This window comes from Grus americana, chromosome 5 (genome assembly GCF_028858705.1).
Source record: "Grus americana isolate bGruAme1 chromosome 5, bGruAme1.mat, whole genome shotgun sequence".
NCBI classification, from domain to species: domain Eukaryota; kingdom Metazoa; phylum Chordata; class Aves; order Gruiformes; family Gruidae; genus Grus; species Grus americana.
Window position 1 is genome coordinate 33,565,977 of NC_072856.1, and position 27,793 is coordinate 33,593,769.

At 42.5% G+C, this 27,793-nt stretch overlaps 1 protein-coding gene and 1 long non-coding RNA gene across 9 annotated transcripts in view; one reads left to right on the forward strand and one right to left on the reverse strand.

Annotated features, from left to right (window-relative positions):
• The window catches only part of RAD51B (RAD51 paralog B), a 467,347-nt gene that overhangs the window by 36,520 nt on the left and 403,034 nt on the right, over nucleotides 1–27,793 (reverse strand). The gene's annotated exons all lie outside the window — the stretch shown is intronic.
• LOC129206572 (uncharacterized) lies at nucleotides 1,444–16,192 on the forward strand. Its single transcript, XR_008577204.1, has 5 exons — nucleotides 1,444–1,602; nucleotides 1,875–2,065; nucleotides 3,198–3,314; nucleotides 4,939–5,063; nucleotides 15,256–16,192. It is a non-coding gene; the product is annotated as an uncharacterized LOC129206572 (long non-coding RNA).

Consider the following 27,793-nt stretch of genomic DNA (forward strand, 5'->3'; position numbering starts at 1 on the left):
TCCCTGGCTTACACTAACTTGCGGTAGGGCTAGTTAAGGAATTTGCAGATCTGTCTGATGGAGACAGGGCCAACATGTCCAGCATTCTTAGAGGATGATTTCAGTGCTCAGTTATACCAGTATAACTGGCATGTATACTGGTGTGCGCACACACACACATATATATACACACATACATACATACATGTCAGCATATATACACTGGCACGCATCACAAGCGTGTTACCTTTAAAGGGATGTGGTGTCAGGTCAAAGTTGGCCCGACATTCTTCTTATTAAAAAAACCCCACTCTTCTACAAGCCCTGATTCCAACAGAAATGTTTCCACAATTTATTTTAAGAAGGGAACATTCCCCTGCAGTGCTCACCACAACCCAAACATTGCAGAGCTTTGCAAGAGCATGAGAATCAGAGAGGAAACCGAAGAATCTATTTTCATTGCTCCAGAAGAGAAATACAAAAAGTAAACAAACAGCAAAAGCAGTGACAAATAAATTTGATTTTAGTGGTGGCTGCAGGGTTATCTATAGTATGGCTAAGGAGAGCGGACTTGAAGCATGCATGCTTTTTTAGTGATTTCTACAAGACGTGTGACTAAGTGTGAGATGGGGACTCGTGGGAGCCACCTACATTCTAAGAAAGAGATTTATTTTTCTTTGGTTGATCTTTCCTGCTCCTCACACCTTGCCTTTCACATTTGAGAAACTGAACAGCAGACTAGAATAAATTGCCTCACTCCTTTCAAAGCTAGAAAATAATTTGAAGCCTAGGCAAGCTATCCAGGGAGCAAATCCCTCGTTTGTGGGAGAGCTCTCAGACGCTTGAAAGTAACGGGAAGAGTCTTTCCTCTAAATATCTGGAGCCCTCTATTCTACAGAAAGGATAACCTGCCGTCAGTGCTACTGCTTATTTATTTGCTCAAGTTTGCAAAAAGCGGCAACCTCTAGGAGAAGAAAAAAAGGGGCATACGGAGACAGAAAGAACTACTGAGCGAGAACATACTTTCCTGACGTAACTACTGACTGCATGCATGCACATATGCATGCAGACATGCACACACAGCACACAGCTCCTCAGTCTGAAAGGTCTGTGTACCGAGGAGAGAGAAAAAAAATAATAGTGAAGCCTGCACAAAAGGGACTGTAAAGACTGATCTAGTGGCAGATTAGTGATTTCAACAGAAAGTGTTTGTAAGCCGTAAACAGGAAATGGTTAAGTAAAAGCAGGTGGAGCATGCTGACTGCAGGAACAATGCAGGAAATAGCTGAGCGTCTTGAATGGATGCAAAAAAAATGCTCTTCTGCTCAGTCCTTGCCAGTCACAATACACCCGCTCCTCCTTCTCCTGGTCCTCCTTCGCTACCCTTATCTCCCCAAGCTATAAAGTCTCACAGTCTGCAAGCACCTTTTGCTTGAGTAATCGACTCTCCTTGAATTTCAGAACCAGCATGGGAGAGTTGGGAGGTTCTGCCTGGAAGGCAAAAGACAAGCGGGGACTCACCTACTGCGCAAAGGATGAGTCAGAAGTACCCAGCAGTACCCACTGCCTGACATGGGCTTCAGGCTGGAGGAGCTGGAACAGCGTCTCTGGCTACTGCCCCAGGTGCTGCAGTCCCAAGTGTATTTAGCATAATAGTCAATCAGAGAAACATTATTCCTACTGCCCCTTTCATTCTAGGGGGCTCCCAAAGTGCTTAGCTGTAGGAATCATTCTCCATCTCTACTGAAACAAAGTCCCTTCTGGGGCAGAGCACTGCAGCTGTTTAATAGCTCACAGCAACATCACACAAGCAGATGGAAAAGAAAGCGAAATGTGTAAGAAGCATTCTTTCCACTTTCCTTCTAACCCTTCCTTTCTCCCCTCTTTGTCCACAGCAATTTGTGCCAATTCCAGACAACTCCAGATGTGTGTCTTTCCCACCAGTATCTGTAGAGACTTGGCTCTGGAGACGGGGATCTGCTTGCCAACATACTGCCTTCCGGTGCTTTCGGCCCCAAGGGTCAAGTTCCTGCTGCCACACTCTCATCCCTGGCTGTGCTGCCAGACGTGGAGGGCAGATGTGCTGGTAAGGAACAGTTCTGCTTTCTTCTAGATGAGTATAGTGTTTATGTGAAATTGTTTAACATAGACAAGACACTCTTGCCTTCAAAGTATACTACACAGTCACGTTAAAGCCCTGAGGAAAGTTAAGAGAGGAGCATATAGATTAGCTTGAATCATTTTGACCATGTCTACATTTTAAGTATTAGATGGTAAAGCTATGTTGGCAAACTCTACTTTTAGATATTTCTCCTCCTCTCCTAGATTTAAATTGAAAAAAAATCTGTTTCTTCTTATATTGTGAGCAAAGAAAACACTAATGGCAAAGGGGCTTCTATGGAGTTACAACTGCACAAACAAAAAGGTTTCTTCTGGTAGAGAAGTCTTGCAAAGAAATCTTGCTCTTCTTTGACATTGTTATTTTGGCAAAACTTACCAGGTGTTATTGGGAGTTCGAACTTACGCTGCCTTTTCTACATCTTTTAAAACAGAGAGTTACTGTATGCAACCTAATGCTTTTTAAGTTCAAACTCTTAAATCCTAGTCTGCACAGGGCCTTTGGGAGTAAGGTTCAAACTCACCCTGCCCAGCCTCCAATATCCCACCCGCACTTCTGCCGGGCCATCCCTTCCCGGGGGTGTCCTGAGAACAGTCGTGATCAGAGCCTGACACCCCGCACCACTGCTCCCATGGGAGGAGGGAGGGGGCACTGCCAGGGCAGAGGTTGGTGTGGCACCTTCTGCAAGAGCCACCATGCTCATCTAAGATGCCATGGGGTGTAAGTGCACAGAGAGGATGTGTCCTATCAACTTCAGGTGCGTGGCAGGACAGCTTCAGGGAGTTAAACCTTGGCACTGACCTTTGGGAAAAACCAGTCCATGAATCATATTAATCTAAGAAACCGAAAGAAAATAATTGGAATGAGCTGAACAAAAATAAACAGGTGTCTCTTTCCTGCTCCTTTTACGGTTTCTGCTTCCCTGCACCCTCACCCACATTTTTTTTTTTTTTGCACTTAAGCTGTGCAGAAAAACGGCAGGAATGAGGTTCCTGGTATAATTACAGTTTGCTGAGAAAATCACAGCCCGCAGCAGTAATTCCTTTAGTGCTAGAGACAGATGCTGCTGAGGTCTAATCACAGTCTTCCCACTAACCAGGCCCTGAGTCTAATCTGTCATCAGCTGAGAGGCCGCTGGCTCCCGCCGCGCGTGTGAACCTGAGCTGCTCGCCTGTTCCTCTCCCCTCGTCCAGAACCAGGCAGTGCCAGACAGAGGGTATGTTTCCATTCGCTCCTTGCCCTCAGCTGCAGCGATACTACAACTTCAATGCGCTGCTTATCTCTCCTCCATGCCTAGTATCAGGGCCACTCAAAGCCTCGCTGGAAAGGGCTCAAGTGGTTGTTTTCAACTTACAATGCCGCATAGTGACTGCAGTTCAAAAATACAATTTAAGCTGAGATAAGTTGAAGGAGAGGCTTAATGAGAACGGCCTGTAGCTAATTCCTCCTTCCAAAACGTATGGTATTTGCAGCTTAGTAAGAGGACAAGGCTGCACTCAGTGATGGATCATATAACGTCCATATGTTAACAACAACAAAACCCAAAAGAGTATGAGTGCTCATGAGCACAGAAGTACCAGGAAGAGGGAAAAGCAGAACTGGGTATATTGAAAAAAGAGCCAGGAGAGAGCATACGTGTAAGGAGAGACTGAACAAATCTCTCCTACGTGTTATACACAGCTGCCATTGCCATCAAATGTTTTGTATCTGACATTCAAAGAGCATAGGGCCACATCTTTGAACTTCTCTGTGCTGGTGAAGGAAGCTCGAAAAACAACTGACCTCACCAGCTCAGGAGTGCCCCTCTGCAGGCAAAAGTCACCATGGTACTGGATTAACATCTTTAAATTGGATTCTGGTCATAGAAGGAAACTGGCTGCAGAAGTCTATTTCAAAGGCATGTTACTGTAGCATGACTGAAACAGTGAGAACTGGGAAAGTCCTTAAGCTGATACCCACCTTACAGCATCTGTATAGTTAAGAGGTGCCCTGAAGTAGCAAGGGAGATGCTGTGTTTGGGAGGCGTAGGCTAAACAGCTGTGTTTTGCGTAAGCAGCTCTTAAGAAAGGCATAAGGGAACAGAGTCGGTCATCATTTCTAGTCAGAGGCAAAAGCATATTAAACTAGCTGACTTTCTGTAGTGGCCTGTGGCCAACTCAATTTCTTCGTGTTCAGCGTTTTCCGAATCTGCACATGGTAGCTGGGCACACGCGATAATACTCACCCGATCTCTGCAATGAAGGCATGCACGGCAGCTTCTCAGCCACTGACAGACCGAGGGGAACAGAAAGCGTAGCATGATGTCTCAGAGAGGGGAAGGAGTGACTCATACAGGAAAAAAAACAAAGCAAAGATGAACTTGGAGCATAAGAGAAGAGGCAGACTGTTGGCTGTAAATCAGTTTTCTTGCAGTCAGAAGGGTGGGTATTACGGTGAGAGGAGTTGTACTTGACAGTAATGGAAGTCCAAGGAAGTTTGATTAAGATTAAATGGCAGTCACAGGCCAACATAGAAAAGAGGCTTTAAGGCAAAAATCAAAGACAGGAAGTGACTCAGTAGGTCAGAAGCTGTGGTAGTGAGCTGGATAGATTAAGTGGGACTTGGAGCAGCTAAGTTAGCTCTGCTAATGAGAAGTGATAACACTTACAATGTCACCAAGTTTAACAAATCTGACTCTGAAATCACCTTCAAGGCCTTGATAGCAAATCAGAGATTGCCGAGTTCTAATAGTATCTACATCAGAGCAGATATTGTATGTGTTTTAACAAGAGATTGGTTTTACAGTCACTTTTTGACCCTGCCAAGCTTCCTGTAAATAGTGCACTGTTTTGCCTGAACAGGATTTCTTCTTAAGGAGCTTGGAAGAATGAACTGACTGATAGAAACCGCAAGACTCTGAGAAGGGCACTTACTACAGGTTGAAAAGACAGATGCAATGGAGAAACTTCTTTCCACCCCTAATTCAGTAAGTCTTTGATTCAACAGCTTTGTTCACATCCAGGGCAGCCGGAAGAGAAGAGTCACCTTGTATTTTTGTACCTGATGAGAAAACCCCAGATTGTATGTGTGCACTGGGACAGTTCAATGTGTGTCTATTCCAACTTCAAAGAGGCTTTCAATGCTCTTTCAGATGTAGGGTGTGAGGAAGGGTGAGAACTGCTAAAGCTAGCCCCATCCTCATTAAATCTTTGCCCTCTCCGGAGCAAGCACGCAAGCAGAGAGAATAGAAGATATGCATGAGCAACTGAGCATCTGTGATCTCATGACCTTTGACTGTTGTATTATGGGAAATGTATTCTCCGGTTGCTATGCTTTTCTAATTCATTTGTATTTTCCTTCAGCGACTCCCTTGTATTTTCTTTGGTCCTCCTGTGTACTGGTTTCAAGGAACCACAGATATCTCCAAGTTAAGCATGCATACAATAGGTTTAATTAAATGTTTGTGAGTATCCCACAGTTATGCAAGGGAAAGGGAAAGCAAACAGTTTTGTACTCACTTGTACCTATCCCTTCTCAGCCCTGGCTTGGGTGGAGGCATCTGCACCACTGCCCTTTACATCCATTTCTAACCTAATGTGAAACGAAGGCCATTGGGTCCTGCTGCTCTGCATGTAAGCACTTCAGGCATTTTACTCCCATTAAAAAAGCTACAGATAACCTGTGAAAGGTGCAATGCTGAAACCTTTTAGGCTAAGCTAGAAGAAATAAAAAAGTAAATAAAGGTAGAGATTCTTTACTCCACTTACAAAAATTGGATAGTAAGGTTTAAAATATCCATAACCATTTCTTAAAATACACTAAGATGCTACAGGGAGAGTAGCATAAAAGCAAGGGTTTTGATCTTCTTCTGTATTTTGAAATTAATCTTTCCGTTCTCTGTGCCATTGGCACAATCTCAGTCTTGGTGCAACTCCGCAATGAGTTACCTATTTATTCTTCTTTTAAATGGGGATCTTTACTTCTTCTACAAGTAGTTAACTACATCATTTTATATGTACAGAAGAAATCTGCAAAGGATTTTTGTTTTCATTTCAGTCATTTAAAATAAATATACATGAAGGAAATGAAATTGGGAAGGGGAAATTTTGTCAAGCAAAGATGGAGGAATAAGAAACAGGATGTAAAGATTATGAGTCAGTTCTTTAAGTCAAATAGAAGACATTTTTACAGTACAGATAGCAGTGAGTTTCTTTAGAGGAAGAATCTCTTGTTAGATATAGAAGAGTTAACAGTATCTGCAAGGATAACCAGGAGACCTAACACTAGTGATTATTGCTAATAGTACTAGTATAAAGTACTTGTCTTGAGTTTTCCAAGGACTGATATCATTATTATTTCAAAGTTGACACAAGCTAATTTGAAAACACTTTGGCCTGGCTGTACATATTTTATTGCAAATCCATCCACTACTTCTCAGTGACTCCCAGAGATAACATACATCAGAAAAGATAAGAATAATTGTAAGACTGGAAAGAAAAAAAATAAAGGCAAGTTTGATGAGAGAATAAAGAAACCATTCTTCTAACTTTGATCTTGGCTATTTCCCTGCGCTGAGGCCAGAGGCATTGCCAGTTTTTACAGTCTGACACGCTGGATTTGGGCAGGGGCTGGCCTAGCTTTGCTGGAGCTTGAGCCACAGTGACTTTTCAGGAGGGAACAGAAAGCATGGGTTGTTTCCCTCACGTAGCAAGACACAAATGACAGCAGGGTTGTCTGAGAAGATTGAGAACTGCTGACACTAGTAACAGGAACTGGCAGCTGCAAAGGAGAGTAGGAGTGGGATGAAAAGCAGTCTTACAAAGCGAAGGAGGAAAGGAGAAGGCCAGGGAAGATCTAAAATTGGGAGTAGCTAACAAATGCTGACAGAGATTACTCTTCTTTCCTCAAGGGCCTGATCCTGAGCACATTCAAGCCAACATAAAGATTCCTACAAGGATTTTTGAGATACTCTTAATGAAGCTTTCTGCTCTTTGCCCTGTTCTTAATCTGCAGTCTGCATTTCCACTGCATCTTCACAAGATGCTTCTTAAAAATACACCTGTTTTTGATGATGGCTGGGAGTCAAGAATGTTTATTCTCAGAGGTGTGTGAAGAAGAGGTTGGATCTACACTTCACTCTCCTCCTTCATCTCTGCCACGTCTGCCTGATGCCTGTATTCCAGCCCGACAGTTTGGATGGCCCAATGCAGCGACTGTAGCAAGGATGCAGTGCAATGGTGCACTGAGGGCACACGGCCTGGGCTTTTTTGGGTTTCCTGCTCTGATTACGGAGGGGTTTGATTTTTGTTCTTTGGTTTTCTGAATTATTTACTCAAGCTGTCCTGAGCCCTCTGCTCCATGTAAACAAGAGCTGGCATGTGCTCATGTTTATAAGCTCAACAGCTTCATCAGTTTCATTTTTATTCATTGCCTTATATTTTTCTGTATGTCGTTTATATTTTTTTGCTTAGTACTTTTCGCATCTCACCTGTCAATCTTCTAAATGAAATGACTGGCAGATTGATCATCTTCACTGTTGCTTCTCTATCTCCTACTAAACTGCAGTTGTGAAACTTTTGAGTCAAAGTCCAAGTTACTCTTTTACATCCCATCCTATCAGGTACTCCATGGACTATTCTGTCCTTCTCCTCTAGTAGTGACAGCTGATTTATATCACCAAGGCTAAGGCCAAGGAAATCGATGCCCAACTTTCTCCCAGGGGGATGAGTTTTTATGGATGGCAGTTAGATAACTCTTTTCACTATACAGGTACCAAAAATACTCAGCCCATCTTCATGACACTAATTAAGGCCCATGTGGATGACGATGCAGTAATCTTAGACCTTGGGCCACCATAAGTACATTTAGACTTCTCTGGTTCTTCATGTTCCACTTCTCTTTAGTAAGTCATGACTACTTTTATTCTCCAAATACACAAGAAACTTGAAGCTAAAGTTCAAAGTTCAGTGCAATCCCTTAATTCTGTGATGTAAACAGTGCAATTTACTGAAAAATGCTCCCCCAAATTTTCTGCTTCCTTGGGATAAGGAGGGGAAGTGAAAGAGGAGAAAACAGTGATTAGTGATTTCTTTACAACTTCCTTTTACTAGCTAGTTCTAAAGTAGGTTTTTTCCCCAGAAAAAGTCCTATCGCTGACAGAAAAGCAGCTGCAAGCCTAGCGGAGCTATCTGTGCACTCTGACGGCAGTGTTCATGCTGCCTGTCACCCTGTCGAGTCCCCAGACAGACTAGGAAACAAGAAGACAGAAAGGTTGAAAAATGAGAGTATAAATACTCTGCAGGGAGCTGGTAAGACAGCAAAGTCACAATGGTGAAAAGGAGAATGTCAAAAGTTAATCCCAGGTGTAATACCTTGGAGGCCAGATGCATGTTGTGAGAGGTGTCGTTCATCTAATATTTATGTTTTGTTTTCCCTCCGTGAACTTTAAGGTAGGCCTTAGTCAGTGAATGCTGCATTCTCTGTAAATGCCTTGCACGGCCTGTTGTTGCCTTTCAAAGTTTCTTATTCAATAGCACATTTTTTCCTTGTTTATAAATGCTTGCTGGAGTCTTAAGAGGAGGAGTTTTTAACCTAACAATAAAACACCTGCATTTTATTAAGACTTGGGACTTAAGTTCCACCTCCCTCAATTTTACTGAAGTGTTGCCATTAGTCGGGTTAACCCTTTCAGTCAGTTTTGCTTTGAAAGTGAACTTATATGTCTGCTACACATAGGCTAATTCCACAGTCCTACACTGTACTTGGAGGAAAGGAAAACCAGCTCTGAGACAGACCCAGAGGGTCCAGTGCTGATTGGCAAGGGGTGCAGAACCCCTAAACCACAGCTGCAAAGTCTACACCCTCCCTAGCACAACAGCTCTGCATCAACATGTTCGCTGGCAACGGAAAACTTAAAACTAAAATGTTCTTACCAGCCACTCTTGTTTCAAGAGTTACATTTTTGAGTCATAGCATAGAAACTTCATTCAACTACACGGGAAAATGAATTATTGTCCCTGTTCCTTCCCTTTTCTCTCTCGTTCCATTGTCTTAAATGAGAAGTGGAGCAGCACTATACGGTGATTTTTGTGCCTGGACCTCCAAGTGTGTTATTATCCCTATATGAAATTAGAAAAACGGCAGCATGTGGATGTGAAATAATTGCCCAAATTCATGCGGCAGTTTAGTAGAAGGGCTGCTAAGTTCAGTTGTCAATGTACGAAGCAGCTGCCCTGCTCCCCACTTAATTTAGTTTTTGAATACGCAGTTATTTGCCAACTCCCCTTCACACACGTCACAGTAGCATTGCACTGCGAAGAGCAACAACTGCTAGCTATTTTACCAAATATGATCAGTTCACTGAAGACAGGAGAGAGTAACTTAATGCACCCAGCCAGGGACTGGACATCTGTATAGCAGTAGCACTGATTCCATTTCTGTTGCTGTGTGCTTATGGGCACGTAACTTTAGTTCTTTATGACTCAGCTTCCCATCTATTCCATAGAGAGAGTAATTCTTCACAGCTAGCAGGTGAATCAAGAGGTCATAGACTTCTGACGTTATTCTGGGTTAGCCATGCATCTTAGGACCTCAGTAGCACACCTGTACAGGGATAATTGTACTAATATGCATCAGAGCTGCATGGACAGAACAGGTGCATCAGGGGTTTGGAGATACTCAGATACCATGGCATGCAAATTCCTAAGATAACCCAGTAGGTAAACAGAGAAATATTAGTTGCTACCCAAATACCGGTCAGGTATAATTCATTGTATAGGTAGTTATTATTTATTATACAGTCTGATGTCTTAGATACTGGTGTGATTTATACTAATACATCCCTACAAAACTAGTATAGGAAATATTATCACATACTGTGGCACTCATAAAAGGAAATGCACAAAGTTTACATTGCTCTTGTAAACAAATTGTTCCTATTCATCATACATACCATTATATGATTTCAAAACTGTGTATATCGATAATCATTGGAAATGGCCTTTATAAACCCACATCACGGCAGAGCTAGTTTTAGGGACATAAAATTATCGCTGCTGTACAGAATATCACCTGATGTGAGGATCCAGTAGACTGGGACATGTAGCATCTGGTATGGGAGTAGCAGACAGCCCCTGTGACCTAGTGCTAGCTCTGACCACAACCCAGGGAGTGTACACTTGTGTGCCCGTTGAGGGGCACAGCTTGCCTCCCCTGCCATTTGGAAAGACAACAGATGAACATAATTTGTAAAGATAAGGAGGAGGGCCACGAAGATGATCAGAGGGCTGGAGCGCCTCTCCTATGAAGACAGGCTGAGAGAGTTGGGGTCGTTCAGCCTGGAGAAGAGAAGGCTCCGGGGAGACCTTCTAGCAGCCTTCCAGTACCTGAAGGGGCCTACAGGAAAGCTGGAGAGGGACTGTTTATCAGGGAGTGTAGTGACAGGACAAGGGGTAATGGGTTTAAACTAAAAGAGGGTAGATTTAGATTAGATATAAGGAAGAAATTCTTCACTATAAGGGTGGTGAGGCACTGGGATGGGTTGCCCAGAGAGGTTGTGGATGCCCCCTCCCTGGCAGTGTTCAAGGCCAGGTTGGATGGGGCTTTGGGCAACGTGGTCTAGTGGAGGGTGTCCCTGCCCATGGCAGGGGGGGTTGGAACTAGATGATCTTTGAGGTCTCTTCCTACCAAAACCATTCTATGATTCTATGATTAACTGGAGAGGAATTTTTCATATCTGAGTCATGACTTAGAAGAGTCTTACTTTTCCATTCAGTGTAAATATGCATAAACAATCATTCTGAATTGATTTTAAAAATAAATGTAAACAGCTTTTCAAAGTCTCTCTTAAACCAAATTAGGGTAAATCTCACATTTGTTTGAGTTTACACCCTTTAACTAGCTTTAGGAAGCTGTGATTTACATTGCTGTGTAAATCACATCTGCTCATGAGCTGTGGTTTGAAAACATTGCACATCTGTGGTATCAAATGTGTACAAATTAGAGAATTATATGACATTACCAGTCACTTACATGCAAATGTAAGCTTCATTTTTTGTGTAGTATTTGAAGTCATGTTATTATGTAGCATAAACTACAATCATCTACTCTCTACTTAGATAGCAATCCAAACAGGGATTTGCAATCCCTTTGCAATCATTTTCACATAGCCATATAGTCAGGTACCCCAATCAGGAATGTAAGTTACAAACTGTTATGTGCCCTGAAGCATGCTTATGGCCATTCTTTATAGGTGGCCTGGCCACCATATTCATTACTTTTGAGTAAACAAAAGGTGGAATTTTGTATTTTGGAGTTGTGTTTGTTGGTAAAAGAGGTATTTTCTTTGCAGCTGTCTGGAAAAACAGAGGGTTTTCAGCTTTACTTTTATCATTTATCTGTGGCTTCTTTTTGAAGTTGATACCAGATCAACCAGAGCCAGCATCTTATGATCCAAGATCTAGAAGTGGGGAGGTGGTATAGCCAATCAGTCATACAGTCTTTTCCAACATTACGAAAGGGGTTGTTCCCTATGACAGGTTTGCTGTATTTTTCTTCCTCTGAGAGTGTCTCAAGAGACAGTGTCAGCAAGATTTTCCTTCTTCTATTTCATAGTCTTGCTCTCATTTTCACCTCTTTTTTTATATAAGTTCTTTTAAGCATGTTCTGCTTTAAATTACAAGTTTATTTCTTCAGTCTTAACTGTATTTCCCTTTAGACAAATAGTTCTACAAAGCTTTCATCAGAAGACCCAACAATTACTTATAAGCATCATTAATGAAGCCTGACCAAACAATTATGCAGAAGCTATTATCTTTACTTTTCATAATAAATTACAGATAAATTAATACATGGCTCGATCAAGGTTGTACAGTGAATTAATGGTAGCAGCTGGAAGTATAGCCTAGGAACTTTGACACCCACACTCCTGCTGAAATTACATGCCCTGAAAACACCGGGACTGTCTCAGACCCTCTCTGCACTACCAACATTCCTGTCATATGACTGAAGTGTTTTTAGGCTATGAAAATTAAAGAAAAGGAAAAATAATGTAAATCAATGTCTGACTCTACATTGTTTTCCCCTCTGAGGCTAAAAGACTTTTTCTTGTTTTATTTTTTTCTTACAGTAGATATTGGCAGGCTGAAAGTTGAAATAAAATAGGAAAAAATAACAAGCATATTTTGAGTGATTACTCAACTGGGGTCCTTTGTGACAGGAAATGCAGCTGCGTGACTAATGGGCCTGACTTTCTCTTGGCTTCCTTCCCCCTTCAAAGATCTTGTTTACTGCCCCAGCCAAATTTTTTTTTTTTTTAAATTGCTAGAAGCTAGCAATTTTCCAGGAAAAAAAAAAGATCTTTGCAAGAGGCAAAGGCAGTAAATCTTAAAAAGATCAAGGGCTGCAGAGCTCTCCCCCATCTACTCCTTTTAGCCTTCCAGGCTCTTGAGTCACGTCATATCTTCCCCCGCTCCACTCCGAACATGTGTCTAGCAGATCTTTCTGCTTTGGTGAGGGGAGGGAGTATGCGAATCACATTTACAGCATCTAACCCTGGAATTCATAAAGGAAGGACTAATTCCATTAAGGAAACCAGGGGCCTCATAAGCCTCTTGCATTTTGTCTTTTTTATTATTTTTTCCTTGCTCTCTCTCTTTTTAACAGCAGTTGTGTGCCCATACTCCATAATCATATGGCTGTCAAGTGTGAGCTATTGAGATTTGACACAGCATAGTCCCATTAGTAAGGGGCCACGGAGCTTTAAATGTTGTTTGCATTTGGCCTGCTTTGTAAGTCTGCTTTGTTGAGCTTCCTAGGTAACGGCAGATAGGCCAGGATCTGAACCTCCCCTGAACTGGAAGGGAAGAAGAACCATACATCCAAGCTTAATGGCAGGCCCTTATCCCTATAATTCAGTGCAATGAATCCCCGAGTTGCCTCTCAGTAACAGGGAGTGTTTGGCATATGGTTGGATAGAGTACCTAAACAAGCAGGGCTTGTCATCCTTTGGAAGGTGTCAACGGGTGATGCGTACCCTGAAGGACAGCGGTGCTGAGCCCTGTGGAGAGGCACAGTGGGCTAACGGAGGTGTCTGTGCTGTGAAGGGCTCCCAAAACTACGTGCTTGATAAAGCAAACATGACATTTACTGGTCTGAAGGTGGGCACTGGCACAGGAGCCTGTGTGCTGCCAGCAGTGGTGCCAGTACCAGCGGTGCCAGCACCAGCCGTGCCACAGAGGAAACAGGGAAAACTCTAGACTAATAGTGGTGGGTTTATTCCTGCAAGGGGGTTAGAAACTCAGCCAGACAGGTAAACAATAGCCTCAAAAATCATAACCAAAGAGAAGCGGAAGCCATTCTTCAGTCTTCTCAAGAGACCCTTCTCTTTGGAGACCTGGGGGATCAAGTCATTGAAAAATAGTTCGAGGGTTGCTCCACAATCTACAACGCTGGCATGGCTCCCTGTGCCCTGTAGCAGAGGCTAAAAAAGGAGGTGAATATCTTCATTACCATAAACTGCGCAGAGGAACCATCAGAATGGGTATGCTAAAAAAAGAGATGAAACCTTTGCTTATGAATAGACCTAAAAGAATTGAATACATGTGTACAGAGGGATCATTTTCCACTACCTACAAGAGGAAAAATCTCTGGGGAAGTGGCTGATGCCAAATATTTTCTTATGCTTCATGTGTCAGCAGGGTCTGGCAGAAGCCCTTAAAAAACAGAGCACGCATTTTGTGCAAATTGAGAATCACAATTTCTGGTGATTTGGATTGCTTCACCAAACTTGAGACATTTCTCCAAAAATACAGCAGATGTTTGATGATGTACCAAGTTTTCAGCATTTACACAGATCAGATGATGTTAAGATCAGCAGAAAAAAAATAACAGAATAACACAGTAAAAGGCTTCAGAGCGGTCCTGAAAAAAAAACTAAGCTGGGCTAGACAGACAAAAATGTTAATTTCTCATAACAGCTATAAAATGCTGGGGAAAGACATTATCATAGCAAGCCATACAGCAAGGTTACAGAGGGGCTGGACTGGGTGCAGAAGTGGTGGGCACAAGGACTCATTGGAACAGGAGCTCTGTGTGTGTAACCTGGCTGCGTGACCTGCCCACCCCAGGGCACCGCTGTAAAAAGACAGGCAGCAGACTTTGACTACAAAGCTTAACAATTCCAGAGACTGAAGGAGGTTGTTACAGAGGATGCAGCCCTCAGGTATCTAAACAGTACACATGAGACAGACGTGTCCCCAGAAGAGAACTAGCCTAATCATCTTGCAGCTATATGGTCAAAACTGGAGGTCAGTAATTTCTGTGCAATGAATGCTAACAAAAGGTGAGTGTCAGTGCATTCAGATAGAGAGGAAGGATTTGGCATTTGTCCACGAATGTAAAAAGTTTCCTGTCTTTTTTTTTTTTTAATTAGAAGCCTGTGTTAGAAGACTGACCATAACCCACTTACTGCGATTGCCAAAATGGCCTGGCAAAGCCCCCTCTCCTCATGAATACAAGGGTTTGGTTTTTTTTTTCAGTTCTGAATTTATGATTTGCAGATTGGGAGGGATTTGGCAGGTTCAAACTTAATCCCTAGAGCATTTGATGAAAAAGCAATGATGCAAAGTCCAGAGCTAGATTTTGTATGTGATGATTTGCTTAAAAATTTTGCTTATGATGGGGCTATGACCCAGTGGAAAGTATATGAGCCTATCACTGAGAATATTTTTAGTCTTGTTGCTGACTTCAGGTGAAATATGAATAGCGTGTCCTGGCTAGGAAAAATTATATAACCTCTCCTGATTGTTATTTCTACTTCCCTGAGGTAAGCTTACTATAAGGTAGTACAACTAAACAAATGGCAGCGTATGTCAAGCTCATCGTTACTAAACGTCCTATACCTGCTAAGGTAAACAAGGTCTGACAATGTAGCAGGAATAACTGTAAGATGTCTTCAGTGAAATACAGATTTAGCTCTACCGCTCCAGTTCCACTATTCCGTATCAACGAGTTGGTAGGAAATAGTGCCTAAACAAATTGGTTACTACTCAGAAAAAGTGTGCAATTAGGTTGTGATCTGGTTTTAGGTCTGTTATATCATGGTGGAACCCATGAAGGAAGTCAACTACTGACATTTTGCTTGACAAAAAAAATAATAAAAATTATTTTCATTCTTGCAGTCGTTCAATTCCCTGCCATCTTCAAGAGTGTCATCAGAATCACGAGGGTCTTGAAGAAGAGTAAAGAAACCGAGTCAAGTCACAAAAAACTCAGAATAACATGACCTGCCACCCTGACAACTGTGGCTGTGATGTTCCAGTTCCAGAGACGTAAGCAAAACTGCCCAGTCCTCAGGACTGACTGAGCACAGTTTATGTGATGTTGGTTGTAACTATTTGCAATTGCATATTAGCACAACTTCTCTGAATTTTGTCTTGGAAAACTCAGTGACTTTAGGACCTCTGGCATTAACAACAGCCCTTTCCAGTCTAAGAATCTGAATGAGGTGCTGCGAAGTTCTCATTTTATTATGAAGAGCCGGATGAAACCAGATGCATAATAAAGCAAATCTTTCACAAGCAGCCTAAGCGCTGGATGTGCAATGAAGACAATTGCATTTCAGCCCAGAGGTGGCTGCATTTGAGCCACAGGGAAGTAATCTGTTTATAAACAAACTTCTCAAGCACTTTGAGATGAAAACACTACACAGAATCAATTTAATTCACTCTACGTATGTGAAAAACTCTCATTTCATGTTATTGTTCTCCTGGTTTTGCTACGCCAATCACACTGCAATTCCAAATGTCTTCACTCTGTGCTGGAACAGCAGTCCACTACATTCAAAAAAGCCAGCAGAATAAAAAAACTTGTGATGGAAATTGTTCCTGTGCGTGCAGCCTGCTCATGTTTCAGAAACTGTTCATATTCCATTTCTCTTTGTCTGGTTAACAAGTGGCTACCAGTAATTTGATGGCATTAATAAGGTTTTGAATTCCAGGTGTACTTTACCAATTAGTAGCATGTCCTAGGCACTGTGTTCTGTTGCACGATGGTCGCCTTGCATTTGGGCTCCTGGCTGCTTTCACTTTCTACTCTGATGCTCTCCTGACTCTAGAACATCCCACCTCATCAGCAGAAACAACCAACCTATATATCAACAGTTTCAAATTCTGGGACAATTTGGTGATTTGCTGTCCCTTTTTGTTGAACCCTGTAAAAAGGGCTAATAGCAGTCTGTTAGCTAGTAGTTAAATTATGAGATCAGAAGCCTGGGACTGCCTTTGGCCCAAGGAATATTACTGAAACTAGATGTCAGATGAGGTCTAAATTAGGCATCTGCTGACTGTGCACGGTAGCTTCACCCAAAATGTAAGGCCACTGTGTTATGTAACGGCCACATGGCCTCCTGTGCCTTTGTTTCTTCATCTGTAAATGCAGACAGAAGCATTCAGCCATCCAGTGGGGTGTACTGAGAGTTCACTGGCATTTCTGAAGACTTTGGAGATCCTTGGATGAACAGTGCAGTATGAACAGAAACTAGTTGATATTGTCTCCCTATTTTAGTGGCATCCCTCTGCTGTTGGTATTGTGCTCTCACATTCCTGAGTTAAGCTTGCTGGAGGGATTTGATTTCACTTGGGCTTAAAATCTTTGTTTCCTTCCTCACAGAGGATACTGGAGTACACCTTTAAGCACAGCAAATCTCACATGTCCAGAAACTTTGTACTCAAGGCCTCTGCAAACTGCTTCCATCTGACCTTCCTCACCTTTCTTAATATACTCAAACAAGGAAGGTGAGAACAGTATAATACATGCATGTTTTGCACACCCTGCAGCCCCATGCATTTTGAAAGCCAGACAGAGCATTCTCTGCCACAGCAAATTATTTTGCATAGATGAGAAGCTTTGGTTTATAGAAAAAACCTGCAACTAGATACCCACGTGATTGCAGTTTTACAAGAAAAAGCAGAATTTCTGAGGTCGATAGTGAGGTATAGTCCCAGGCCTGGATACAGATTTCCACTCCAGGAACTGAGCTCTACGTCTACGTGCCTTCTAGAGGCCTTGTGAATAAAACATGATCTTTGCTTCCCCATCTGTAAAACTCAGGTTATAATATTCTCCTATAATAGAGGGGTTTAGAAAAGTTAATTTCTAGAAGTTTTTACAAATGTTCAATATCGGTAGTTCAATCTTGTTCCATTTCAAAGAAGTCCTGCAATTCTTCCATCTTCTGCTGTTAAAAAAGAGCTCTTCTCTTGCAGTCTTTATATTACTTAATTAAATTGTACAAGGTAGTTTCATAAGCTAACCTCCCTTATGGCTTTTTGCAGTTACAGAGTGGAGGAAGATGGATGTTTAGACAGCAAGTAACAATTTTGTGAGTAAAAGTGAGGGAATTGCTGACAAAAGGTTTACATATATAACTCTCCCGTCTGTGCTCTTGGAGCAGCTGTCTGCGACAGCTCCTCTTTCCAATTGTGTCTAGGACAGAACAACTCACATTCAAAAAGTATCAGCAGGCGTGAAAAGCACACCCACACAACTGTTAGGTGCTCAAGCACATTCCCTGTAGCTCTTGAATCTCCCCCCCTGCAGCAATGATTCAACTTGCTGATGACATTGTGAATGGATCAGGGGAAGAAAGACAATTATATCAATATCAATATCAATATCAACATCAGCAGGTAATGCAAATGATGACATTAATGAGCATTTCATTAAGATGGCATGTCAGGTCTGGTCAGTGGTTTTCCATAAGGATCCCTGTGCTAGAGCATCTCCTGTGCAGGGCAGAGACTTTGAGGCAGGAGGATGTGGATATTCCTTGGGGAGCAGGGACTCAGGATGAGGGCAACGTACATCAGACAGTGCTCTGTATGCAGGGGGGCTGTGGGCAGCTGCGGAGCCCCACTGGCTGCTGTAGCGAACTGGGGTCTGAGCTTGACTGGAGGCATGGGCTTGTCGTGCCAGCTCTGTCCTTCATCTGTCCCCTCAAAAGTAATGCTTGGCCTACACATTATAGCTGCGGTTCCCTTCAACACACACGCTCACATGTAGCTAATGGAACTGCGATTATTGCAGTGGTTCGGAAAAGAAGGAAAATATATATTGCCAGGCTGGATAAAATGTTAAGGCACTGTCAGCTTGATGCAGGGAGAGCTCCTGCCAGATGAAGCATTTGCACCTGGAAATCCACAGGGCAGAAGGCTGGCACTGGAGCATTTGTGTTGCCATCAGCAGGGCAGCAGCTCGCCCGCACGTACTCAGACTCCCAGGAGGCCAGAGCTCAGGGCTCCTCAAGGAGGTCAGTTTTTATATAGTAAAGCAAACAGTTTAGCTAATCAAGGGTTTTTTTTTTTTCTTTTCTTTTCTGAGGCTCTTGGCACCCAGCCCTGTTACTTGCAATCTTTAATTTGTACTGCGGCTTCCTTTTCCCTGCTGCCTTCTCACTCACTCCAATTTTCCCACACACTTATTTCCTAACTCTACCTCTTACGGAGGTCTTCATTTATTTCAGACCCAAATTTATCTCAATCCTACACATAGCTACTGTTACCTCACCATTTATTCCTGTAAGTGACTGTCATCAGAAATTCATGAGCTTCAAAAGTTTATGAAAAAGAGTAATTTTTTGTGTTGTAGAAAATAGTTGATGATAACTCACATATTTATGAAGTAACTTTATTCATATGCACTTATAGAAATTGATTGTGGCTTCTTTTTGGTTATACAGCTGCCTGAGTCTCTGAAATAGAGGTTTCAATTGTGTTTTTTTGAAGGATCTGAGTATGTCCATGGTAGGGGTGAGCTGCAAGCTACACACACTACTCACAAACTGGCCATGAAAAAGCCTCTTATCATACAGCTTCCACTATAAGGGAGCAGATTTAATGAAACAAAGTCACATTTTGGCAGATTCTCCCTCCCACTGCCATGCTGCTAAGATAAAAATGGAAGAGATAAAGGCATTTTTTCTGGTTAGCACAGCTACATGGTCCATAGCACTTACTCTATGTAATTTGTCTAGAGAAACCGATAAAGGCAACATGCAAATAAACATCTCAACTACAACCATAGCAAAATCCCAGTAAAAATACACAGCTATCTAGTCCTCACTTGTCAACACAGCAGAGGCTGGCTTGCTCAAGGGCTGATTCTAAGAGGCGTAGGAACATAGGTGGAAAGTGGCCCACCTGATCACCAGTTTCTGCCTCGTGAAATCACCTTTAAATGGTCTTTTCTGAAAAGCTGCACAGAACCCAAAGTGTTCCTTCAGTCCGCATGCACTCTAGGAGCTGCAAAACATTCCATCCTGTAACAAATGCACAGCCTCTGTGGCACATGTAGATCCACCTGATCTCATCTCATTTAAGGTAAATACTTCTCCTCCTTCCCTGCGGTTATTTCCAAACCCATTTCCATTGAACTCCTCTGCCTCTGAATGGAGTCCAAGTTGCCAGGGCAGCACTTTCCAAGCCGTGAAGCAAGCTGCGAACAGCTAACAAAGCCTGACGCACATTCCACATATTTTCACTATAACTGTTCCTCATAGCCACTTACAAGCAGGCGCAGAAGGGTTTTAATGAATTGCAGTGAGGAAGGGGCTAAAAGCACTGCGAGACACTGAGCTAGCAGCCAGCGGATGGCCTGTGTGCAGGCCCTCTGCAAGGCAGCAGATCACAGCCCAGGTCCATCGGACAGGACACAACGGGCTGTAATTTTTTGGCAAAGAAGTCCCTCGGATTGACCAGAGCCACTCGTTTGGAAGCGGATCCTGCCAAGATGTGAGCTGCACAAGCTCTGTGAGGCAGTCGGTCCAATACTTCTCATTAATTTCAGAATCCACCACTGAAGAAAACCCAGCTCTTTATAAGGTGGGACATGTTTTAAAAGAACAGTTGGTGCAGATTCAACCGGTATAAAGCTGCATAGCTCTATTAAATACCAGGGGGTGTTGCTGATTTATACCAGCTGAGAAGTTGGCTAATATTCTTTTGGAGCCACCACCTCCCCCATTTGTAATTGCCAGTAGAAACACTGGGAACTGCAAGAAGAAATGAAAAATGGAGCACATTTATGTGAAAAAGCTTCGATGCAAAACAAATGTCTGCTCACTGCACAAAAGCTGAAATAATACAGCCGTTATTGGAACTGTGCTACAATAAAACAAGCTGGATGAGTCAACCAGCAGTGCATCTAATCTCCACTGGCTGCCTTTCCGGTCCCCAAGCTCCCCATCTATTTTTATCTCTTCTTTTTTTAATATACTTTTTGGTTTACAAGCCATAAATCTACAGCTCTTGGGTCCCCTGTGTGCACTCTTGCCGGCAGGCCACTCAGCATTTAGGATGTTACCCAGACCGTTTCGGCTATTAGACCACAGAACATGGAGGCTAGGATTCAGATTCCAGAGACACTGTGGCCCAGAGAGCACGGCAGAGGCTATTGATAGCACGGGGCATGGCAAAGTTGTCTGCACTGAAGGCAAGTAGGCACCACACAGGAGCAGCGTGGTATACTTTTCAGGTGGCCAGAGAGTTAGCATGGAAGTTAGCAATTGGCTGTTTGATGCAGCGTAGGGCACATACAGCGAGAACAATGTGTGATGTGCTCAAAGGTCATGCAACGACTAGTGGAAGAGCTGACACTAAAATGGCACTGGCAGTCAGAGTCTGCTGCTGTGCCTATACAAAAGCAATGCCATTCCCCTTTTTCCACAGGTGGGGAGATTTTTAGTTAAGCTAAATGCACCTGGTTCACCTTAGGACCTTATATGTTACCCATTACAGAGTGTAATACTTGGAAGTTGAGAAAAAGACAACTCTGATTTCAGAATCACTGGACAAGTGACGGGAACTGCTTTCATGATGCGAGGTTTCACTGTTGTTTGTTGGCTGGATGTGGTAGCACTCTCTTGAGAAAAGTGTAGGTAAAATTTTGGAATCACAATACTCCTTCATTTTTCTCTGGTAACCAAATGAAGATCCTAGCAATGGAGCCATTATTTTTGTAATTTTTCTCTATTCTCTTTAATGATTTTGTTAGAAACACATACAACTCGTCACCTTGAGCTCATACATGCTGGGAAACATCTGTTAATTGAATATTAAGATAGCCAGAGTGTTATAATGGATAGAAACTACTGGGATATGATGCTAGCCCACAGCCTTCCCTTTCATTCCAAGAGTACGTGCTTCAGGGAGCAAGGGAGAAGAGTATATGAATTTAATTTCAGACATTCACTTTTTAGGTGCCCCTGAGGGACATACCCATTTCCTATATAAGGTTTGGTCTGTTTGCAATTAAGCTCTCTTCTTTGCATATTTCCGGATAGATTAAAAATAGCAAAATCAGCTTATTCTTGGACTTCTGGAGATAAACAAAGCTGTTGCTTCCAGGGGTTTTAAAGCACTGATCAGGCTTGTAGATCTTGAAGGCAGAATTTTTCCATGAATTTTTTATGCTGGATAAACAAGAATTTCCGAAGATAAGAGAAAAGGTAGGAACACATTCCTAGAACTGGAGGCCTTTTGAAGCAACTAACTTTTGCAACCTTCATTTTTTAATAAAACTAAATATTGATTAAAAGTTAAGTTGAATACTCTTCGTACAGAAAACCCAAGACCAGTTCAAACCTCTCCCACCACTCTCACAACCAATGGATCAATTCCAGAGCTGAGAGGCTTGCTGAGCTCCCATTACAGTTCTCCTCTTACTCTTTTTTTCTGTTGGGATTACCATCATCAATCCATTTAATCCAAAATGTAAAGCTGTTTTTTGTGATGCAGCCATCCATTCTCAAGGACCTTGACAGAAACAACTCATTTATAACGGTGCCTAAATTGCTATCAGATGGGAATGATTCCCATACATCCTTAACAGCCTGAGGTTGGACACACGATAGTGATCTGCACCTGATCATTTCTTCCCTGCTGTTCAGGTCTCTAGTCATTTGCAGAAATTACCTGGAACAGGGGCCATTTTCCAAAGGAGTGCCTGACTACTATTTTGTGATTTAAGTCTCCTGACAGTGTTTTTGCTGTTTTCATTTATCTTATGCAGACTCCTTAGAAGACAGTGGACCCTGATGGATTCATGGACAATGGGATGAAAATCACTGATCCAGTAGTTTTAATTGTAGTTATTCACAACCTCTTATGCTGAAAACAGAACTAGGATTTAACCAATATAATCAAAATTATTTGTTGCCTTTCCAAAAGCCCAGAAAACCCTTAGGACTACATTCAGCTCAGTAGTGGAAATAACTCCCACTGGCTCCCTAGGAATTATGCTAATTTCTTCTGGATTTTCATTTTACTAGTAGGCTGGATTAAAGACTTGCCTCTGAAGAGTCAACTCAGCTCCAAAATGTGCTCCTGCACATTTCCAGGACATGTGTTGGAAAAAAAAAAAATCTCAAACAACAGAATAACCTCCTGTCCATCAAGCAAGATTTCACAACTACAGTACCAGGCACAGAGAACTCTGCCTGCCTGGCCCACAGCCACACCATGGGCGGCAAACTTTCTAGCTCTCACAAACTAATTAGGTTCAGGTCAGGTATGTGGCTGAGAGAACTCCAGGGAGGGTGGAGGGTGAAGCAGGAAGCGGTGCTGATGATTCAACCGGGGATGATCTTGAAAACATTTCTTAAGTTGTTTCTTCAGAAATAAGTCTTGGACATGAAAGAAGAGTGATCTTATTTCTGAGACTACAGAAAGGGAAAACTTTCTGGTAGAAAAAATGAAAGTGGGAAGGACTCTTCATTTAGGAAGTAGAGAAGCAAAGGATTCATTTGTCATAAATTTTACAGTGTCTAACAGTGGAGTGGGACAAGTGACAAGAAGGCAAAACACTTCCAGTTGCTATTATCAACTCTCAAGACAAACTTTCTTTCTAGTCAGAAACTAGAGCTGCAAGGGAAATAATTTTGAAATTTCAGCACATCTTCCTGCACGCAAAAAGACAGCATAGGAGTGACTTCAATCAATGTCTGCACATGCAGAGGAATGAAAAAGACTCATTGTTGGGTTTTGTATTAGATACTGCAAACCTTTAGTAGTGTACACCTAGGGCTACGCAGTCCTGCCTTGTGCCATTCTATACTGTGAGGAGTGGCTGAAGTTTTAACATGTTTCCCCCAAAGCCGTAAAATTACAAGCTGACCTTCACAGCAGCCACAAGCAATATGAGTTCTGTCCCATCCCAACACTGCATCTGGCTCCTCAGAAAGGCTGCTGCCAAGTTAAAGTAATGCAATGCCAAAGTACTCTCATATTCTCCATCTCTTGCCATCTTCAAATCACAGCTTCGTGGGAATTCCCTTGGTCAAGCACAAGGCATTATGCTTAAGGCAAAGTGACCAGAGAAGAGCTTGTGGTCAGTGTTATACAGGTCATCCTTGGTTTTGTAGTGGGTCTTTTGGATAATGTGACTCTACAATCAGTAGATCCAAAAAATGTCCAAGTGAACAAGCTACTATCTGGATAGTGCTCATCAGCTTTCAGCTCCAGCTTTTAGTTGCCTGTGGCACAGCTCTGTTTGCTATGTGACACCTAGCTGTAATGACTGGTGGAAGCAACAACAGAAGCAACATGGCAGACCTGTGATGGTGAGAGATGGATGTGAACTTCAGAGGTTCTCATTCCACCTCTGGGTCTTTCAGATATGTCAGTATAAGTGTGTAGGATCTCCTATTAAGGTTTGCATTGAACATCAGAAAAAAACTTTTCACTGGGAGAGTAGTACAGTACTGGAACGGGTTACCCAGAGAGGTTGTGCAATCTCCATCCTTGGATGTTTTCATGACTTGGCTAGACAAAGTCACAGCTGACCTGTTAAGTGCTGGCAACAGATCTGCTTTGAGAAGGATGTTGGACTAGAGACCTCCAGAGGTTCCTTCTAGCCAACACTTCTATGATGCTATGTATCTCTCGGATCCCAGAGTTGAGCTGACAAGCCGTGTTTTGGAAGGACTCTGTGGGGCAAGAGGCCATGGCTGGTAACATCTACCAAGCCTGGAATGGTTGGAATGGTTTATGTGGAGCAAACTAAGTGTCTGAGTGGAGGTCTCCCACACCTACATGTAACGCCTCCTCTTGAACGGAGACTGAATGGCAGAGATATTGTGAAATACTGCTTTTGAGGTAGCAGTACTTATGGAACAGTGATGCTGCTCAATTCCCTTATGCAACCAAGGCTTCAGCAAAGAAAAGGTGTTAGCCTCCTGCAGTGCTCTTGTGACACTCTTTTGTAGCAGTGGAGAGAGCAATAGTGCTATTGTGTTACCAGCATGCTGAGGCATTGCTCAGAGGGCAGGCTTATGGCTGAGTTACAGGCTGGCATATAACTTAACTTCTTGTTTCCTGGTTTTAAGACAATTATATTTAGCTGCTTCCCACATTAAAGGACCCAGAAGAGACTGCAATCTTGTCACCACATAGAGAGACAGATCCCAGACTGGACTGGTTGCAGGAACATGCTGATGTCATGCAGAAGCTGATAGTTCAGTGGAGACACGCCTATTCAGAATGATGGACATAGCAGAAATGCAGAGAACAGTTAAAATCCTTCCCACAAAAGCACCCTTTGCACAGTTCTGCCACACTTTATTCCTCCATAGCTCTTTGCTTGTTCGTTCCTGGCACACCCGTTTCTCCCCCCCATTCAGAGCCAGCTTGCACACTGAAGTAACACCCTCATCTCTGCCATTCCTTTAATCCCTCTCATAACCCCAATACATTCCCCTCTTTCAGCACAGAGATATCAAGCAGAGATGATGGGACCTGAGAAGTGCATGTACTAGTTAGACATAGGGAGAGCCAAGAGAATGCTGGCCCCAGCTGAGAATTCCTCCATTAGCAAATGCAAAATGAGACGTGAACATGTCTCTGAACAAATTACGTTCTCTAAAAACTGCCAGGAGTATGGCTCAACTCACAGTGAACAAATGGGTTCGATCTAATGACCACAGTGTTATTACTTGGAGCTACCGATGTGCTATAGAAAATCTGTTTCTTGAACAGAGCCCTAACCACGGTGTATGTCAGTGTGACATGTACTGATATGGACTTCCAAATTACTACAAATAACATTTCAGAGATTATTTTCTCTTGTTTATTCGCTTGAACAAATACTGAGCAGCTGAGAATGCTTTGGTGAGAGTCTGAATCTTAACATGAGGCCTTACATAGGCACAGAAAAATATTTGAAGAATGAGATAATTTTGGAAAATGCTGTGATGTTTTTAACAGGGGCTGTTTCTCAGGAACTTTTTGCTGACACAACCCTAGTACCAGGACTACCAATGTTTCCTGGGACCCCCATGAAGCATGAACCAACTTCATCATGCTCTAAGCTGGCAAGAATGTTTGAGAGTATTTAGGGCAGTAGAACTTGTGCTCTGCTATACACAATTGTTATATTTATCTCCAACACAACATATGTTTGACAGCCACAAATATATTCATCTCTGTTTTCTCTGTAGAGAAGCCTAAATACATTTAATGGAGCCCTAAACAATGAAACTATGATGGCAGTTAAATCATAACCACACAAAACAGCAGGATGTATGCTCAAAAGGATTCTTCATGTCAACTCAATAGAGAGTAAAAGCTTCTCACACCCTACAAATACAAATGGAGTTCTTTATCTACTTCCTAACAATGACATAAGAATAAACTCTGTCCAGTTTTGCACATATGTGTGTAAGAAATCTTCTCTTGATACAGCTCCTATGCAAGGGACTAGCTTCAGCTACAGTCTTATGTGCTTCTGTTCTGCTTCCTCCATAACTGTCCATTCCATATTAATGCCTGGTTGCCAAATCACATTAATTCCATAGTTGTATCCCTGTCATAAGCCATTAGTTCCACACTCTTACTACACATAATACATACATTCCACATTCTTTTCCTTAATATGCAAATCTTTCCAACCATGGTTCCCTTTGTTTTGGTGCCTCTCAACCCACCAGCATATGGAGGAAGGCTCACAAACTGATCCTCTAGGACATACTCAAAGACGACCAATATGTTCTTTGTGATTCATATGTGACGATAGGAGAGATTTGAGGTTCCCTCCCAAGCCTCAAATTGCTTAAGTATTGCCCAGATTCCTGATGCCTTTCATCTGCACCAGGTGGTTTACACTGGTCATTATGAATTTCCTTTCAAGGCTCCTAAACAAGATCTGACTTTGTTTACAGTAAAAACTCTTCCACTGGCCCAAAGTGGTATTCTGAGACAACACAGAGGCTTAGGTGAACAACCACGTCACTGCCACCATCTCCTGCTGTCAGAATCTCATGAGGACTTTACTAGACTCATGGCTATGCCTTGCATTCAATCAGCAGCAACAGTTAGAAATACTTGTTTTGGGTAAATACTTATTTTGGTAAATACTTTCTTTTCACATAAGTTGTCAGTCCCAATGGTTCCCGCCTGCCTTTCCTCCAAATCATTTCTCTTCAAAATCAGCAGCTGGAACCTATTTCACAGTCATCTGGACATCTTATTTGGTCCAAAATGTATCAGAATAGACAAAGTGACATTGTGCCCCAACAAAATTCAGGGTGTTTCACTTGCTCCAGCAAATGCTCTTATGCCACGAGGTTGTGGTACTCAAGACCTATACTCTGATTCATTGACGCAACTGTAGTCAACAGACACCTGGAGCTGGCAATGCCCATGATAAAACTCTTTTAAGTTCTAGACACTACTAACAGTACAACTGCAGCCGTGGGGTATGAAGCCAGATTTTGCCATTTGGAGGGTGTAATGTACAACACAATTCTTCCTGTGATTCCTCCTATTCTCTCAATTGCAATGGCTGGCACCATCCATCTTTGAGCAGGGAGATGGTTGAAGAACAGCTGAGGAATTGGTCTTACCAGCCAGGTTTATCACTATTCTTAATTTGCACACATGCTACGGTGACGTGTGCATTACATATGCTTAGACTGCATGGCTGAATGCTCATGTTATATCAAGCTGTGGATGATTTTACAGCTGGCTCTGCTCCTTGAGCAGTGGGAGCAGCTCTTGTGCATTTCTGAAAGGCAGACTACAGTCAAGCGGCTGGAGCTGTAATTCTCCAGTCTGATCTCTCCCCCGTCCCAACTACCGTGCCTCCCGCTTGCCCCGACATTCTTTGCTGCCTTGTTTATGCTGTAGAAAACATCTGTGAGGGTATACGGCCAAGGTGAAAGATTTTGGCAAACAGTTATTTTTCACAGCTCAGCTTAAAGGGAAAATATGAAGACTGCCCCTCCTCCTCTGAGAAGGGGAAGGGTGGGGTTGAGAAATGAGATCTGACTGCAGCCAGGCCAAATAGCAGACTGGCTGTCCCACCAGCCCCTTTAAAGGAAAAGGGAATTGTTTTTTCAGTAGAATGAACCATGTTGCAGAAGAGGAAAGGTTTAACTGAAAGAAACTGGATCGATTTTTCAAGGAACCATTTAGATAATTGTATCAGGAAAATCTTCAAGATGTTGGGATGTGTTAGGCTGAGCATAATATTTCAAGAGAATGCATAAATCATGCTGCAGAGATCATTTAAAATCAGGCTGACATAACAATAAAAATCTATAATGGAGAACACCCCTACACTACTAGGAGATGGACTCAATTACACTGCAGGTCTTTTTCAATGTTTAACTTCTATGACTCCTTATAGAACTGGGGCCCTGTAAGGGGAAAGAGAAAAAAGTTGGCT